Here is a 19,736-nt window from a genome sequence, read left to right on the forward strand (position 1 = left end):
CACATTGTTAAATGTGTTTAAATCCGCAGGGAAACGAAAACTAAACGCACACTATTATTATCATTATCATCATCATTATTACTATAAATTCTCACCACTACAACCACCACAACCACCATCATCATCATCACTACTACTACCACTGCTACAACAACAACTACTACTACTACTACTACTACCTCTACTGTATAATGTACGACTGGTAACAACAGAATCCAGCATGCGCTTTGCCAGCAACCTTTTTTACAACAACACACCCCACTGACATACGGTACACCCTCATTTAATTAAACATTTTAGTCTTGAAAAAACAACAAACAAAGAAACGCCCATCAGTCACCATCTTTAGACTGGTTAATCTCCTGAAATTCTTCTGACCTCCGTCATTCAATTTCCCGGTCAACATCGCGAGTATTGTATTTTCTGCAATCGTGTCAATAAAACTGATTCTGATCCAGATTTTTACACACACACACACACACACACACACACACACACACACACAATCTCTCGCTCTCCGCCATTTTCCAACTGTGTAGAGACCAAAGTGGATGGTGGTGATGGGAAAAATGCCAACACACTGCACACACAACACGCGCGCACGTCAAGTGTCTGGCCCCATTCCTCCCTTCCGGAGTGGAGGATGGGGACTGAGGAACAGGGTGGGCACTGAAGGTGGGGAGGGGGCGGGAGTCAAAGCCGAAATCAGAATCCGACCAATTCTGCTTCAGTAGCGAAAAACAAACGTGATGGCCGTCAAGAGTACTGCTGGAATGGCGGTCAGGAATCCTTCAATCAGAGCTGGCGGCGCAACACTGAACAGCCCTGACGTGGTGAAAGGGGTCCAGGGGGAGATAATGGCACTCCACCCGTGGAGTTGGCCCCAGACGGTCTGTCCACTGGGGTGTGTGGCCCAAAGCACTGAGCTGTACAAACACTGCACAGGTCTCTGACACTGGACTTTGCAACTGATGGAGTTGTGTGTGTGTGTGTGTGTGTGTGTGTGTGTGTGTGTGTGTGTGTGTGTGTGTGTTTACGTGCGTGTCCCTATGTCCGTGTTCATACATTCCACAAATGTGAAGGATTGACAAAATTTAAACATAAAAAATAATCCGAAATCTTCAGTGCGTTTGATTAACTTACATCAGATTATGTGACCGAATAAATGAAAAGGAAACGTTCAGAACGTTGCTTTGTCTGCCCAGCTCCGAAGAGCAAAGAATCGTTTAAAAAAAAACCCCAAAACTCGCTAGTTTTCTTTTCTTTTTCCCCTTGTCAAGCAAACAATGGAATTTCCACAGTACAAAAATGGTATGTCTTTTACCAATTTAAACTGCACTTTACGAGGTGAATCTGCAGCCTCTCGAGATCGGATTAGTTACACAGCGTAATGACCAGTGGGTGAAAGAAAACGCAGAAACAGAACATATTTTTGTTGTTGTTGTTTTACATCAAACCCTATGAGCGCTAAACAATCATGGAAATACACATAGAAATAAACACATGCACAAGACGTATTCCATGTATAAATTCAAAATAGGGAAAGAAAATATATCAGGATTTTTCTTTACAGATGCAAAGAGACCGAGAGGGCCGGAAGAAAAAGTATCGGGATTTTCCGATAAACAGGCAGAAACAGAAACAGAGAGAAAGAGAGAGAGGAGAGAGACGGATAGAGACACAGAGAGACATGGTGAGATTTCAGTTTCATTGTCTCAAGATGGTGTCTGTCCGTTCAAATCCATACGCCACTGGTCAGGCCTTGAGTGCGTCCATAGATATGTGTGTTTACCTATCGGAGAGGATTTCTTCTGTGCGATTTTGCCTGAGGACAACACTTACGCTGCCATGGGTTCTTTTTCAGTGCGCCAAGTGCGTGCTGCACAATAAAATCGATTTATCGTCTCATCGGAATGATAAAAAGATCAGCTCCAAACTTGGGAGAAAGGCGAGACAGGTATTGGAACCCAGACCCCCACGGACACTGTATTGGCAGATAAGCGCCTTAACCACTGTGTCACCTTCCTCCTAGACAGTGTATGAAGGAGAGACAGACACACAGACACACAGATGGAGACGGGAAAGGGGACAATAGCTTCAAAAAGCAAAGAACTATGGTTGGTTCAACACAACGAATCCACTCAGGGGTGTGGGCTTCCTTTCCGCTGTACGCCAAACCATCCTTTCGGTCTTTCCCCAGCCCCCACAGTTAAACATTTGTCTTCACTGTGTACCTCATTTCAATGGCTTAATCGTCGTGTCTGTGTCACGGTAGTGATAGGTTACGTGTTTAATGGCTACTTTAGTAATCTAATCAATCTGGTTGTATGTACGTGTGAAGGCATCTCTGTCAACTGCTGTTTCAACGCCAGTCTGACAGTGTCTGCATAAGATCTCGTTTGGGTTTTTTCACGATTTTCACGTCATATCGTTTCCGCAATGTATCAGTGTTGTGTACGAAATCAATGTTCAATACTTACTTCAATGCATCAGCAGTCTGAGGCTATCTGTGTCGGGGGGCATGGTGTGTCCGGCGCCAAGTGTAATCCCACCCGTGGGGGTAAGCGGTCCGTGCCGCTGAAAGCGGGAGTCGTCAGGTGTCACTGAGGGAGCAGCACGAGTCTGCACAAGTGTCACGCCACTGATCGCTGCCTTTCTGCAAAAGAAAACAAACAACAGTCACGCAACAGTAGATTACATGCGTATCGTGATTCAGTGTCGTCAGGCTTTCTTTACAACCCATGCAAAAACCTCGCAGGATATATATGTATAATGAGCCTACGTGTAAGTGAATAGGTGAAAACAGAGACAGACAGACAGACAGAAAAATAGAGAGAGAGGTATGTGCATATTTCTGTGTTTCAGACTTGTGTGTGTGTGTGTGTGTGTGTGTGTGTGTGTGTGTGTGTGTGTGTGTGTGTGTGTGTTTCCAGTTTCGTTATTCACATTCAGGTTGACCGTTGTAACGGTACTAAAACAAGGTAAGACCTGTGTGACTATGAGAGCGTCTCACTACTGTGCTTTCTTAAGTCAGCTGCCAGCTTTGTTTGGGAGCAACTGCAGTACGTATATGCCGGGTTGGTAGATAACGGCTAATGAGTTGGCGGGGGGCGTGGTGCTGACTGCTCTGTATGTCTGTCTGTCTGTCTCTCTGCCACCCACACTTATTCGTTTCAGGCCTCCCTCCCTCCACCTCATACAAAAAACCCTCTTTCTCTCTCTTTCCATGCATTTGTAAAGTCTATATGCATGTGAATGCGTATAAATTACGTATACATATGTCCATTCACGTGCATATGGTGGCCTATTCATCTTATCTTCACTGCCCATCACCTATTTTTAAAACATACAAATTTAATCTTATATTCTTTCATTCTTGTTTCAGTTTATGCCAGTAGATAGCGAGAGGGGAGACTGAGGCAAAGAGAGTAAACAATGAGAGGCAGGGACAAGGGGGAGAGAAACAGTCAGTGGGAGCGGGAAAGAGCGTAGGGGGTGGGGGGGACATGTATTCCAATAGGCAGACCGACAAAAACAGGATCATGAAAAGATGGGAGAAAAACCCCAGATGAGGCAATATCAGACATAGGAAGACGGAGACCAACAAACAAGGACAGCTGTACACAAGGAAACGGGAGGAGCATGTATTTCATTTAAGCACTGCAAGCAGTTAACACAATTCATCCCATCCAGCGCTTCCGCACAAAATACACGTAGAATATGTATGAAGTTCAGTTATCACACAAACGAATGCACACAAACAAAACATGGTACAATAAAAAGAGGGGAGAGTGAGTGAGTGTGAGACAGACAGACAGAAGGTGAGAGAGAAACAGGGAGAGACAGAGCGGGAGATACACACACACACACACACACACACACACACACACACACACACACACACACACACACACACACACACACACACAAGTTTCAAGTTTTAATTATCCTTTCACTCCTATTGGAGTATGGAGGATTACTGCAAAATAAACTTTTCACGCCCAGAACAAACATTTCCAAATACACAACAATGTCACATAAAAGTTGAGAAACCACAAATGTCTTTTAACTCCAAAAGTATAACTAGGCAACATTCGCAAATCTAATCATCTTACTTACAGCTAAAATGACTTTTTTGCCTCCTTTGAGCATATTACAAAAATCAAAAACAGATTTTGGAGACAAATATTTTTTAAGAACATATCTATTTCGTAACTGATCATAAATGGGACATTCCATTATAAAATGAAACTCATCACCAATCACAGACATGTTACAAACCTTACAAAGCCGTAACTCTCGTGGTATGCCTTTGTGTCTCCCTGTTTCTATTTCCAGCTTATGATTACTACTTCGAAATCTGAAGAAGCTGATAACGTAATTATCAGGCATTTGACATATATTTTTCCTACCAAATCCACTTTTGAAATTTCGATAAAACAAACATTTACTACTCGCCTCTAGAGCATGTCTCCATAGATTTTGAAAACTATCTCTCAAAGCAATGTTGACATTCTTGCAGGAAGATTCCCTCTCCAAGAAGAATTGAGCATCCCAAACACAGTCATTCCCTGCTTCTATTAAAATTTGGCTGATACAACTCATCCATTTTGAAGAATAAATACCATTTCGATATAAGTCAAGTAATATCAAATATATTTTCCCAGAATATTTTTCTGTGTTTGATATCACTAAGTTGGTCCAAAATCGACCTAATCTCATTTTCACTAACATACTAATTGGATAAATATCAGTTTCTCCATAAACAATTTGGGTCATAGTATATCTGTTCAGTTTGAACAAGCGTTTCAAAAATTTCAATTCTAATTTTTCAAGTATATCTACATTTTCATAACCCCATATTTCTGCACCATACAACAAAATAGGAACAATCATAGACTGGTACATGTCCAGAATGATATGTAAAGGTAAATCTTGATTTCTGGCTGACTGAAGTAACGAAAACATAGCTTTTTGGCCCTATTCATAAATCATTTTTTTAGCTTTGTAAAAAGTTCCGTTTCTACTAAATTCGATGCCAAGATATTTAAAAGAATTGACAACATCCAAACATGTGTCACCAAACTTAAAAACAGGCTTTCGGCTTGTTTGTAGAACTGAATATTATCACTTTAGTTTTCTTTACACTGACCACTAGTTTCCATTTTAAACAATATTTGTGAAAAACATTGAGGGACTGTTGTAATCCTTCTTTCGTTTCTTAAAGTAAAATTGTGTCATCTGCATACAACAGTACAAATAATCGCATGTGATTATCTAACTCTGAAATGTTAACATTCAATAAAAGATCAACACAGAGAGAGAGAGAGAGAGAGAGACAGACAGACAGACAGACAGACAGACAGACAGACAGACAGACAGACAGACAGAGACAGAGAAACAGAGAGAGTTGTTTCACTCTATCCTAAAAACGTAGTATCATCTTACCCGAATTTTTTTTTCTGTTTACATGATAACTTATGTGTGTGTGGTGATCTTGGAAAGGTGTGCGGGACATAGACGTGAGTTGGGGGGAGGGGTCACTTTGATATTTGCCGACATGCAGTTCGAGTGAGCCGAAAGAGATTTTGTTGTTGTTGTTGTTTTGGCTGAAGTAGACAATAAAAAGTATTTTGAGCTGAATCGAATTTCAATTGAATTGAAATGACAGCGGGAGAGACATACATACAGAAAGCCAGACAGATAGACAGACGGACAGACAGACAAATACATTGCAAGAGACAAAAATATGCATGAAAGAGAACTGAAACTGAACGTTCCGCATCGATGACAGCCTGATAACCTGATGTCAGTGACATCCATGTTAAACGTCAACACGTGTCAGGCGCTAATGGACCTCGGGAATGATGACCATCCCACGGGAGTGGGGGGAGGGAACCTGTCAACCACCACACTGCCACCTCCACCACGTCAACACATTGGGACAAGCAAAGGAGAATGCCAACGATGGAATTTGTTGTTTACTTATTCATTTTTCTTTGGGGGGTGGGGGTGGGGGTTCGTATTATACTGTATGGTATTGTGGTGGTGTTTTTTTCACAACGGATTTCTCTGTGTGAAAATCAGGCTGCTCTCCACGGACAGAGCGCGTCACGTCCCCAAAGTGCATCGCCAACCGCTTTTCTTTCCTTTTTTCCACAAATGTATTAATTTTGTTTTCAAAATAAAGTGATTTTTTTCTACAGATTTCTGCCAGGAACAACCTTTTTGTTGTCATGGGTTATGTTACGTGCACTAGGTGCAAGTTGCACATGGAGCCTCGATTTATCGGATCTCGCACCCAGACCAGCACAGAAGGTCAAGTGGAGGGGGCGTAGTAAAAACCTCAGGCCGTACAAGGGACTGGAACCCACAAACACACGCTTGCTAGTCGGTGTCGTTACCACTGGGCCACCACCCTACAGTTTTTGTTTTCTTTTTCTTTGTTTCAATTCGCCCGAAATTCGAACTCATAACTCTCGGAATGCGAGTTCAGCGCACAGCCGTCATTATCAACCAGTTCCTCGCAAAAAAAAAAACCAACAACAAAAAAGCCATCAATTTATTCGTCTAGCATTGGCCCACACAGATAGCGAAGCCTCTCACCCGTATATAAACTCCATCTGCTGTAGACAGAAGTCACAATTCCAGACACTGAAAACAGACCTCGGTTTGAAGTTCCTATAAAAAATATTTTAAAAAATAACGTGTAAAGATTCTGATTATCTGGGGTCCTTCAAGCAAAAGCATGTGAAGCTTTTCTTTCTGGAGGAGGAAAAGGAGGAGTTGAGGAGGAGGAGCAGACAGATAAATAGTATTTCTGTCTGTACGTTCTTCACTTTGATGTCTTTTTTCATAGTCTGATTTTAGACGATAATGCGCGTTGTGTGTGTGTGTGTGTGTGTGTGTGTGTGTGTGTGTGTGTGTGTGTGTGTGTGTGTGTGTGTATGCGCGCGCGCGCGCGCGCGTAACACCGAACAACATGGACAATGCAATGCAACGCAGTGCAATGTAATGCGTTGCAATGTCATGCAACACAATGCAATGCAATGCACTAGACTATACTGCACTACACCTCAATACAATGCAATACAATACAATACAGTACAATACAATGCAATACAATACATTAACGTGCAGTGCAATGCAGGACAGCGCAGTACAGTACGGCACAGAACAATGTAACACAGCATGATCGCTATGTCATTCCATCGTATCCGCCAGATACACCACAGCAACAAGAAACAAGGGAATCTAGTCTGGAGAGTAGTTCTCCCGTACTTTGCAGCCTCGTATTTCTGTTTGCTGTATGGTCCACAGCTATTATGTTTCCAAAGTGTGTAACTGGTGTCATGTCGGTATTTGTCTTCCACTAGTCAACAATGAAACGCACTGAACAGAATTACACTAGATATCAGTCAAGAAACGAAGAAGACAACGTTGGTATTGTCACATAACAAGATTCAATGGCCTTGCTAAAACAATCCTGCAAGGAACTGTTGAGGGAGGGAGATGGAAGGGAAGACAGAAAAAAACGAACGGCTGACAACATTGCTCAATGGACAGGAAAACCGTATACAGAAGAAGACGAAGAAAGGAAAGAAAGAAGGAAGACAGACAGAAAAAAGAAAGATGTTAGACACAGACAGACAGAGACAGACAAAATGAAATGAAGAACGCAATAATACCAGCAAATGAAAGAAAGGTGTTTTTCTACTGCCAGTAACTGAAATAAACTGTGCTTGAAACAGTAAGGAAAGGAACGAACGTAAGAAATTAAGAATGAAAGAATGAAACAAAGAAGGACGTTTTTGGCAGCTGGAGAATAAATTGCCGTACAAAGAAAGAAGTCAACAAACTAAGGAAATAACTAAAAGAAAGAAAGGATGGAAAAAGAAAAGGGGGGAAAAGAAAGAATGGAAAGAAAAAAGGAAAAGAAAGAAAGATTTATATTGCCAGTGTCTGCAGACAGAAATGCGAAAAGAAAAAGAAAGAAAAAACACAGAAATAGGAAAAAGAAAGAAAAAAGGAAAGGAAAGAAAGAATGAAAGAAACGAAATAAAGAGATAAATAAAAAGAAAACAAAAAGAGAAAATGATACACTACCAGTGGTTGCAGATTAAACTGCGCTGAAGAAAAAAGTAATAAAACAAACAAAGCAGAAAAGACCTCAGCACATACAGAAAAGGAAGCGAAAGAAATAATCTAAGAAAGAAAGAAAAGAACACAATAAGAGAGAGAAAAAACCCAGTTTACACCATCAGTAATTCCAAAATGGAACAAAGAGTGTTAAAGAAGGATGAAAAAAGAAATCAACAAAACAAAAACTGAAATCAAACTAAAGGAAAGAAAGAAATACAGGAAGAAATATAGCACAATAGAAGGATAGAGAGAAAGAAGACAGACAGAAGCATAAGAAAGAAAGAAGGAAAGAGCAGTCAGCACGCCGCAGTGCCAGGCCACATCACACTGAAGCCTCGGTGTAACGTTAGCAAGACAGCTGGGGTTTGATCACAGTGCCAGGCCACATCACACTGAAACCTCGGTGTAACGTTAGCAAGACAGCTGGGGTTTGATCACAGTGCCAGGCCACATCACACTGAAACCTCGGTGTAACGTTAGCAAGACAGCTGGGGGTTGATCACAGTGCCAGGCCACATCACACTGAAACCTCGGTGTAACGTTAGCAAGACAGCTGGGGGGTTGATCACAGTGCCAGGCCACATCACACTGAAGCCTCGGTGTAACGTTAGCAAGACAGCTGGGGTTTGATCACAGTGCCAGGCCACATCACACTGAAACCTCGGTGTAACGTTAGCAAGACAGCTGGGGGGTTGATCACAGTGCCAGGCCACATCACACTGAAACTTCGGTGTAACGTTAGCAAGACAGCTGGGGTTTGATCACAGTGCCAGGCCACATCACACTGAAACCTCGGTGTAACGTTAGCAAGACAGCTGGGGTTTGATCACAGTGCCAGGCCACATCACACTGAAACCTCGGTGTAACGTTAGCAAGACAGCTGGGGGTTGATCACAGTGCCAGGCCACATCACACTGAAACCTCGGTGTAACGTTAGCAAGACAGCTGGGGGTTGATCACAGTGCCAGGCCACATCACACTGAAACCTCGGTGTAACGTTAGCAAGACAGCTGGGGTTTGATCACAGTGCCAGGCCACATCACACTGAAACCTCGGTGTAACGTTAGCAAGACAGCTGGGGTTTGATCACAGTGCCAGGCCACATCACACTGAAACCTCGGTGTAACGTTAGCAAGACAGCTGGGGTTTGATCACAGTGCCAGGCCACATCACACTGAAACCTCGGTGTAACGTTAGCAAGACAGCTGGGGTTTGATCACAGTGCCAGGCCACATCACACTGAAGCCTCGGTGTAACGTTAGCAAGACAGCTGGGGTTTGATCACAGTGCCAGGCCACATCACACTGAAGCCTCGGTGTAACGTTAGCAAGACAGCTGGGGTTTGATCACAGTGCCAGGCCACATCACACTGAAACCTCGGTGTAACGTTAGCAAGACAGCTGGGGTTTGATCACAGTGCCAGGCCACATCACACTGAAACCTCGGTGTAACGTTAGCAAGACAGCTGGGGTTTGATCACAGTGCCAGGCCACATCACACTGAAGCCTCGGTGTAACGTTAGCAAGACAGCTGGGGGGTTGATCACAGTGCCAGGCCACATCACACTGAAGCCTCGGTGTAACGTTAGCAAGACAGCTGGGGTTTGATCACAGTGCCAGGCCACATCACACTGAAGCCTCGGTGTAACGTTAGCAAGACAGCTGGGGGGTTGATCACAGTGCCAGGCCACATCACACTGAAGCCTCGGTGTAACGTTAGCAAGACAGCTGGGGTTTGATCACAGTGCCAGGCCACATCACACTGAAACCTCGGTGTAACGTTAGCAAGACAGCTGGGGGGTTGATCACAGTGCCAGGCCACATCACACTGAAACCTCGGTGTAACGTTAGCAAGACAGCTGGGGTTTGATCACAGTGCCAGGCCACATCACACTGAAACCTCGGTGTAACGTTAGCAAGACAGCTGGGGTTTGATCACAGTGCCAGGCCACATCACACTGAAACCTCGGTGTAACGTTAGCAAGACAGCTGGGGGGTTGATCACAGTGCCAGGCCACATCACACTGAAACCTCGGTGTAACGTTAGCAAGACAGCTGGGGTTTGATCACAGTGCCAGGCCACATCACACTGAAACCTCGGTGTAACGTTAGCAAGACAGCTGGGGTTTGATCACAGTGCCAGGCCACATCACACTGAAACCTCGGTGTAACGTTAGCAAGACAGCTGGGGTTTGATCACAGTGCCAGGCCACATCACACTGAAACCTCGGTGTAACGTTAGCAAGACAGCTGGGGTTTGATCACAGTGCCAGGCCACATCACACTGAAGCCTCGGTGTAACGTTAGCAAGACAGCTGGGGGGTTGATCACAGTGCCAGGCCACATCACACTGAAGCCTCGGTGTAACGTTAGCAAGACAGCTGGGGTTTGATCACAGTGCCAGGCCACATCACACTGAAACCTCGGTGTAACGTTAGCAAGACAGCTGGGGTTTGATCACAGTGCCAGGCCACATCACACTGAAACCTCGGTGTAACGTTAGCAAGACAGCTGGGGGGTTGATCTCTACCTTTACCCTTACACAGGGTAGACGTCCAAACGATTCTACCACTGTTGCTGTTTTGTTTCTCCATTACTGCGCTGATGATATGATGATGACGGCGACGATGACAGGTATGATAATTAGAATGAATATAGTAATGTTAGGATCAATATGATAATGTTAAGATCAATATGATAATGTTAATGACGATATCGATGAAAAGGGTAATACAGAAAGAAGAAGAAGAAAAAAGAAAGACATATATTATTACGCCAGTAAGTGTAGAAGAAAAGTATGCCAACAAAAGAAAGACATATATTATTACGCCAGTAAGTGTAGAAGAAAAGTATGCCAACAAAAGAAAGACAGAAACAAAGAAGAAAGAAGGACGAAAATGAAATCTTACAATGCCAATTTTGTTTGGGTTTCTGACTGTTTGGTGGTGGCGGGGGGGTTGTTGGTGGTGGTGTTGTCTTTCTTACTTTTTTTTCTTTACACTGCAGCATCTTTGCGGATTCCTTTTATGGCGGATGAATTGTTTACCTCCACGTACATTCCTCTAGCGTCCTGCTGTTGGGATTTTTAAGACATAAAGGAAGACAGCAGCAAATGAAACAAGAAAGAACAGCCGAAGAATAAACCGCGACAAACGTAAACAGAAAAGAAAAAGAAACACACACACACACACAAAACAATGCAGAAAAGATGAAGTTACACTGACAGTAATTGCAAAATAAATTACACTTGTGGAAACAAAAACAAAAAAGAAATAAAATAAAAATAAGAGAAAGGATCCAAACAAATAAGAAAAGGAGAAAGACAGAAAAAATATGAAAAACGTACAAAAGAAATATGTTACACTGAAATTGATTTAATCGAAAAATAACACTGCACTTATTTTGCATTGTTTTAAGCTCAAGAAAAAAAAAACAAATACGAAGCAAACAAACTACAGCACAGACACCCACCCCACCCCCCTTTTATTCAAAAGATGAATAACTAAAAACACTTAAAAGAAAGAAACCCCCTTCCGCAAATTTACACATGACCAAGGCACGCAATGCATCACGAAACAACGTCCCAGTGTGACGTCACATAGCACCGGACAGGAGGGTGGGGGAACATGGATCATTTGGGTTGGGTGAGGAGGGTGATGTCTCTACAGAAGGCGTCCAAACAGTTTCACTACTGCTGCTGTTTTGTTCCTCCATTACTATGATAATGATGATGATGACAATGATGATGATATGATAATGTTAATTAATGACGGTATCGGTGGAGAAACGAGAAACAAGTGAAAAAGATTGTAGTGATCGTAATGATGACGATGCGGATGAAGATGATAATTTCAAAGACTACGAAAGAAAGAAGAAATAAAGAATAAAAAAAGAAAGAAAGATATTACAGTGCCAGTAACTGCAGACGAAACTGTGCTAACAGAAGAAAGAAAGAAATAATATCACACACACACACACACACACACACACACACACACACACACACACACACACACACACACACACACATTACACTGCTAGAATAAACAATGCAATTCTATTTTGTTTGTTGTTGTTGTTGATGATGATGATGATGTTTATTGTACGTTAAAGCATCTTTGTGGTTTTTTTTATGACAGATGAATTGTTTACCTGTACTTACTTTCCTCCTCTGTTATATTGTTATACTTCTTTTAAAAGATCGAACGAAAGATAGCAACAAAGAAAACAGGACAGAATATGCAGCGAAACCACACCACCACACCAAACGGAAAAGGAACAGTGAGATACAAATACAAGCAAAACAAACCAGAAAGACAAATGTTACACTGACAGTAATTCTGGAATGAAGTGTACTGCTGAAAGCTTAAGAAAAATTACCAAAAATTCAACAACAACAAAACTATAAAGAGAGAGAGAGAGAGAGAGAGAGAGAGAGAGAGAGAGAGAGAGAGTGTGTCCTGTGTTTGGAGGGTTAGAGAGAAACAAAGATTAGAGAGAGAAACAAAGATTAGAAAATGGCAAACAAGTGAGTCAATAAAAAGGAAAAAAAGAAAGATGTTACATTGCCATTACTTTAATCGAAAAATAACACCACGCTTACATCATTGTTTTAAGCTCCCAAAATTAACGAACAAAGCAAATAAACAACATGCAAAGAAGTAGATAAACAAGAGCAGATTCACCACCTCCCCAGCCCTCCAGAAAATGAATAGCTAAAAACAAGTAAATAGAGGGGAGGGGGGAGAAACAAAAAGAAAGAAACAGTTTCAAAGCACGCGACGTGACGCCCCATGAAAAGGTCCCAGTCTGACGTCACTCAGGACCGAACATGGCTGGCGATCTGCCCCCATGCCTCACTCAACAGCCTGGCACCTGTCCCAACTTTTCAACAGCTGCTGTCTTGACCGAGTGACAAATCATTTAGCTATCCTATAATGATGACGAAAGAAAGACAGAGAGAAAAGAAAAGAATGAAAGAAACACAGAGTGAAACGAAGGAAAAATTTTCACCGGCTAAGAATAGATTTTGCCCCAAAATAATCATTACAAAATGTTTAAATGAAAATGAAAACAAATGAGGAAATAAAGAAGCGAAGAAAAACAATTATGACATTGGTAAAAACTGCAGACTCCACTGAAAATAATTGCGAAAAGATAGAAGGTAAAAACAAAAAAAAGGAAAGAAAAAAGGGGGTCGGGGGAGGCGCTGCTGGGGGACAAGAAAAAAACAGTTCCACATGTTCTCACGTCACGACTGGAAACACAATGCCGCAGCACAAACTGACGTTACACACAGCCAGACGGTCACACGGTGAGGAATGGAGGATGGAGATGAGGAGAAGAGAGTTGATCCACCCTGGGCAAATGTCCAACATTTTATTTTATTTGGTTTTCGTTGTGCAGTCAGCTCACTTCTGACTTTTATCGATGACCTCAATCCTGTGTCGCTGTTCCGAAACGGCCTGCGTGTGGGAAAATGAGTAGTAGTAGTAGTAGTAGTAGTAGTTCTTCTTCTTCTTCTTCTTCTTCTTCTTCTATGAGTTGTTTTATTCCTGCTTTATCGTTGATGTGGCTGCTGTAGTTGTGGTTATTCTTTGGTGTTGTTGCAGCTGCTGCTCCCGCTGCTAATCCTGTTCCTGGTGTTTGACGGCAGTTTTCGTGTGTGTGTGTGTGTGTGTGTGTGTGTGTGTGTGTGTGTGGATGCGTGCGTGCACATTGCAATCGCTTTGTTAGCTCATGAGAGATGGCCATGACTGTCCACGCAATGCATGGACCAACGCAATCGCCGACAGACATTATTCTGTTCTGCATGTGCGACAGAGCTGAAAATCTGCCTGCCCCTCCCCTTGCCCTTCCAAGTGACTTTCACTTCTTTATATCTTCAGAAAACTTATTAGTTCCTTCGTTGCTCTGTTCCTTCGTTGCTCTCTCTCTCTCTCTCTCTCTCTCTCTGTCAGCAAGGCAGCATGTAAAAAAGCTGCAACAGCCGAGCGCAATAGCTGAGTGGTTGCAGCATTGGACTTTTCAATCTGAGGGTCCCGGATTCGAATCTCGTTAACGGTGCCTGCTAGCTAAAGGGTGGATATTTTTCCGATCTCCCAGATCAACGTATGCGCAGACATGCTAGTGCCTTCGTGTGTATACTCATGTGGAAGATCAAATGCACACGTTTAAGATCCTGTAATCCATGTCAGCGTTCGGTGGGTTATGGAAGCAAAAACACCCAGCATGCACAACCCCGAAACGAAACAAAATGGTCAAACATGTAAAATGTTACGTCTGTCTGAGTGTGATTGTATGCGTGCCTGAAATCTTTTTGATTGACAAAGGAAACAAAGATGAGCGCCCAATGGCAGCCATCACGACGCTATACCCAACCCAGGTCGTCAGCCTGTTGTGCAAATGACTCCGCGTTCGTAAAGCGCTTAGAGCTTGGTCTCCGACGGAGGATGGGCGCAACATTAGTATCCATATCATCATGTTCTACCCTCGTAAATGAAGATCCCTCCCTCTCTCTCTCTCCCTCTCTCTCATATATATATATATCCCAATCCACAGCAGCCGATGCTCACATATGCAGCAGAAATTTGGGGTATCTACGATAATAAACAAATGGAAATCATTCATACATATGCAATAAAACGTTTTTTGAATATACCACTTCATTCATTTAATCAAGTAGCATATGGGGAAACGGGTAGATATCCACTGAAAATTCGTACAATAATTAAGTGCATAAAGTATTGGTTAAAACTTATTAAATTACCGCCGACAAGACTGTGTAAGCAGGCTTATGATATGTTACTACAGCAGCATGAAGAAGGAAAGAAAAACTGGATAGACAATGTAAAAAATGTTTTAGTCAAAAATGGGTTTGGGATTGTATGGATTAGCCAAGGAGTAGGGAGTGATGTCGCATTTATTTCGGAATTTAAGGATCGTCTTATCAACATATACAAGCAAAACTGGCATTCAGACATGGAAGAAAATGCAAGATATAATTGGTATTTTTCGTTTAAAAATATTTTCCAGTCGGAAAAATACATTTCTGTAATTACAAATAAATGGCAACGATGTCTCCTTTCTCGATTTCGATCCAGGACCTTAGGGCTTAATGCAAATAGAGTATGGTATATTCAAAATAGTGAAAGTGATAGTGTATGTCAGTTGTGTCATCAGGAATTAGAAAATGAGGATCATATTGTTTTCCATTGTAAGGAATACAGTGTTTAATGAAATGATTATACATTCTTTACACATCCGTTTGCATTAAGACATGATCTAGTAGCTATCCTTTCATCAGATAATGAAGACATCCTATTTTCACTCGCCAAATATATTGTAGAAGCATACAACATTCGAAGGAAAAGATTAACCGAACGATCGTTTTAACACGATAGAAACATAATGCAGAATAAAATATAAGATCCATAACTCAATTTAGATTGGTAAATAACCAAAAAATGCTCGGCTACAAAGTTGGATGGTCATATGTTCGAATTAATTACTTAGTATTATGCATGAGTAATATGGAATATGTTGTATTAATGTTGTGGGTGTGAAGGTGTGAGTGTTAATGTGTTTATGAATATGTACTTATTTGCTTGTTGTTTCCCCTTATTTTTCGTTTTACTTTTTCTTTTCGTCGTCTACTAAAATAAGCTGAATAATCCCCCTTGGCACTAGAGCTGTAAAACGCTATTTGCCAATAAAAAAAAATTGTCATTCTCTCTCTCTCTCTCTCTCTCTCTCTCTCTCTCAGAAATATGTACATTACTGGACGGAACAACCGGATATTAAAACCTACATTTTACCATTCCGATGACTCTAAGTATTCATAACAAATATAATGATCTTTCGTTGGCTGGAAAAGATTGCATGTTCCATAAAATGATATGAAAATGCCAAGGTAGTTTGCAGGACATTTTAAAGGAGATTCACTGGATTTTGCAGGCAATAGCTATCATGAAAGCATTACCTGCTGTTCCACATATTCTTTTACATTGGAGACAATGAAGTTTCTGTTTCACTCAGACGAAACAGGAACAATTATTATTCGTTTTCCATACGTTTCTTTCTTTTTACCTGTCCCAACATTAACTGTAAACACAATCAATGTGCAATCAAATCCACCATAACCATAAGTAACGTTTCAAAATTAGTTCCTTGGGAAGGGGCATGTCAGGTGATAGACGGCAGTGGCGATCGACAATGAGAAAAGCATGGTAACTGACTGAAGTGGCGCAACCATCATCGTGCATGTTCTGCTGGTGACGTTCTGGTCACAAAGGATATTTTTATATTCCTTTCGAAGTTTCTATCTTTCTTTCTTTCCTACTTTGTTTCATTTTCCATCTACATACGCATGTTTATTTTCCATGCCAAATTGTTAGTGTTGTTTCTGCAAAGTGTCTGCCTCGCTCTGTATTGGTTGTTTTACACTTTGAGTGCCGAGAAAAAAAATCAGTAGAAACTTGTGTTTCAAGTCATAAGTCAATAACCGCCCAAAACTGAGAAAATGGTTTGGAGATGTACCCCTTTAAATCAGAATTTAATTGTAAATTTTCAGCCTTCCAGAGTTATTTCCCTTCTTTTGATGATGTCATCAGTGACCTAGATTTGTTGTCTCATCCAGACAAACACTGAAGATCCAGCGCAGAGATGAGTAAAATCCTGGTCCCATGTTCGAATCGGTGCTGGTTCCCTCGCTTCTTGGTCAGGCGGCATATTCACGACACAACCAGTCAACCCAAATCACTGCACCATTAAACAGACGGATAGTCCAGAACGCAGCAAAGCGTTTCGAAAACGGAGGAAAAGAAAGTTCTTTGGTTGCAGTCCAAGTATCTGTCGCCTGAAAGCAGCCATCATTTGGTCCACATGGGGCTACCAGACAGAGGATACCTACTCCACGGCCGTCGTTTCACTGGTGATCAGCACAGTCTGATCTGATCCGCCACACACAGGGCACTGGCATCAAACCCCCTCAATGTCCACAACAATCACTTGTAGTCGCCATACCAGACTGAGTTATCGCTCCCTCCAGATAGGAGACGGCCATTATATGCGTTCACCGTTCTCCCCACGGCTTTGCCGACTGTGCCGACCATGTTACCATCACCTCAGGCACGTTTACAGTCATTCCCTTAGTGTCGCCACACAGCTAGTATGCCTACTGCAGCTTCTGAAAGGGTTAACAATTGTAAATTAATGCTGACCAATGTACTGTTAACCATTTGTTGCGCCGAGGTTTTGTAAGGTATATAGGATGCAACAAGTACCTGAGACGTATGGAAGAAGCTTCTTTATTTCTTTCTTTGGTAAGTTAGAAATCAATGTAACACTGAGTCATAATCAATAATGATGACGCAGTACATTTACACAACAAATACACCTGATAATTGTGAAGAAAGCTTTAAGTGCGTGCTTTCTGTAGCATTCTAATAATGATGATTGCTTTTTACGTATTTCAAATTCCATATAATGTCCTCTTCCATAATATTGCTCTTAACGTTCTGAGATATATATATATATATATATATATATATATATATATATATATATATATATATATATAATGAAAAGAATAAAAAATAAAAATAAAAACTGTATGCGCATGTTAACTACATTCACAGTGGCATGCAACACCATAAATCGTTTTAACACGGAAAGTCACCAAAACACCAAATGCGTCCTCACACGAGATACACCACTCCTGTTCGTCAACCTCCTCACCCTCACCCATCCCACACCCTAACCCTCCAAACACAGGACACACACTCTCTCTCTCTCTCTAAATCTTACGCTGATCTTGCAAGTAAAAACACAGCCAGTGCAGTGCAAGAAAATGAGACTGTGTGTGAAATCCCCATGCAGTCAAACTGTAAATATGTACATAGAGAGAGTGAAGTTGGGAAGTCATACGATATCGCAGGTGAAAGCGTGAACGAGTGTGAGGCTGAGAATGTTGGATGTACTGATTCAGTTAATTCGGCTACAGGTAATAATCAATCTTTCTCCTTTCTGCATTGGAATGTCGGTGGTCTGTTAAACAAACTTGGCGATAGAGTGTTTATAAATTATATAGCTACATTTCATTTTGTTTGCCTTGTTGAAACATTTATGGATAACCTGGATTCCCCTTTGTTCCCCGACCACACGATATTCTGTAAAGCTGTCTCGTCATGGTATGAAGTGTGGGGAGGTGGTTTGTTTGATGAAGAATGAGTTTGTACCGTATGTTACTGAACTGAAATGTGATGAAGATAATATTTTATGCTTCATGCTTGATAAAACATTGTTTTTGAAAATATTGAAACAAAGACTTGTCGACTGTAGGTGGCAGAACTGGAATTTCCATGTCAACAATAGTGATAGGTTTTTGGAATATAGAAAATTTAAGTCATCTCACGAGTTAGAGCCTTACTTGATAATGGATATAAATAGATTTATTAGATACGCTCTCACAAGATTTCGTTTTGGTACTTCTGCCCCAGCTGTGCATCGTCTTCGTTATCAGAAATATACTGCAAATACAATGAACTGTCCAATGTGCATGAATGCAACTGATGATGAAGTCCATTTCGTATTTGGTTGTCTTGCTTTTGAGGACTTGAGACACCAGTTCATACATCCAAAATATTATAGAAATCCTTCTGATTTTTTACTTTATCATCTTTTGGCTGCTAGAAATGAACACACAATTCGAAATCTTGCTAACTACATATACAAAGCATTTAAATAAGAGGAATTGCTGTATCTTGAATACATATATGTATGTTTATGTGTGCATGTGCATGCATATGTGTACAAATGGTTATTATTTCAGTGTATATGGGTTCCTGTATACAAGTACGCGAGTTTAGGTGTATATTTATATGCATGTGTGTATAGATATATAGATATATATGTGTGTGAATGTATATGTATGTATGTATGTATAGTGTGTTTATATATATATATATATATATATATATATATATATATATATATATATACGTATCTCGGTTGTTTTTTGTTATTGTTGTTGTTGTTGGGTTTTTTTTTTGTTTTTTTTTGCAGTTTCCTCATAACTCGAGTGTGTGTGCATATGGGAGATAACATTTGCATATATTTATATTTTTTGCGATTTTCTTTTTGTTGCAAAATATGGTGTGCTTATTATAGTTCACAACCCCTTCAAATGGGGATTTGGCCTTACTGAATAAAATTCTTATTCTGAATCTCTCTCTCTCTCTCTCTCTCTCTCCCCCCCCTCTCTCTCTCTCTCTCTCTCTCTCAATGGCCCACATGCAACACCAATTTTATCATATCTATATAATCATGTTTCCTTTCCTATTGTAATGTTCTCATATCATTGCTGTGTGTATCTGTATCAGAATACTGATGCATCGTTATTCGCAGCACTTTGTCGTCAAGTGATACCCGTTTCATAAAGTATAATTAAGCATGCATGCTTTTTATTTCTTGTACCTTCCCAGCCCAACAACACTGTTCTTATTTTTAATGCACGTGTTTCCTTTCTCTTTATAAATATCACAACCATCATGCTTATGTCTTTATTACGTAATGCTGTGTAGACCTTATTCAGGG

General features: G+C 41.2%; 1 protein-coding gene across 5 annotated transcripts in view; it reads right to left on the reverse strand.

Moving 5' to 3' along the window:
* Positions 1 to 19,736, reverse strand: part of LOC143296999 (zwei Ig domain protein zig-8-like) — a 606,029-nt gene that overhangs the window by 546,256 nt on the left and 40,037 nt on the right. For all 5 annotated transcript variants that reach the window (XM_076609106.1, XM_076609107.1, XM_076609109.1 and 2 more), the window contains exon 2: positions 2,481 to 2,656. The gene's annotated coding sequence lies outside the window, so the exon portion shown is untranslated. The remainder of the gene's footprint in view (positions 1 to 2,480; positions 2,657 to 19,736) is intronic.

This window comes from Babylonia areolata, chromosome 22 (genome assembly GCF_041734735.1).
Source record: "Babylonia areolata isolate BAREFJ2019XMU chromosome 22, ASM4173473v1, whole genome shotgun sequence".
Classification (NCBI taxonomy): Eukaryota; Metazoa; Mollusca; class Gastropoda; order Neogastropoda; family Buccinidae; genus Babylonia; species Babylonia areolata.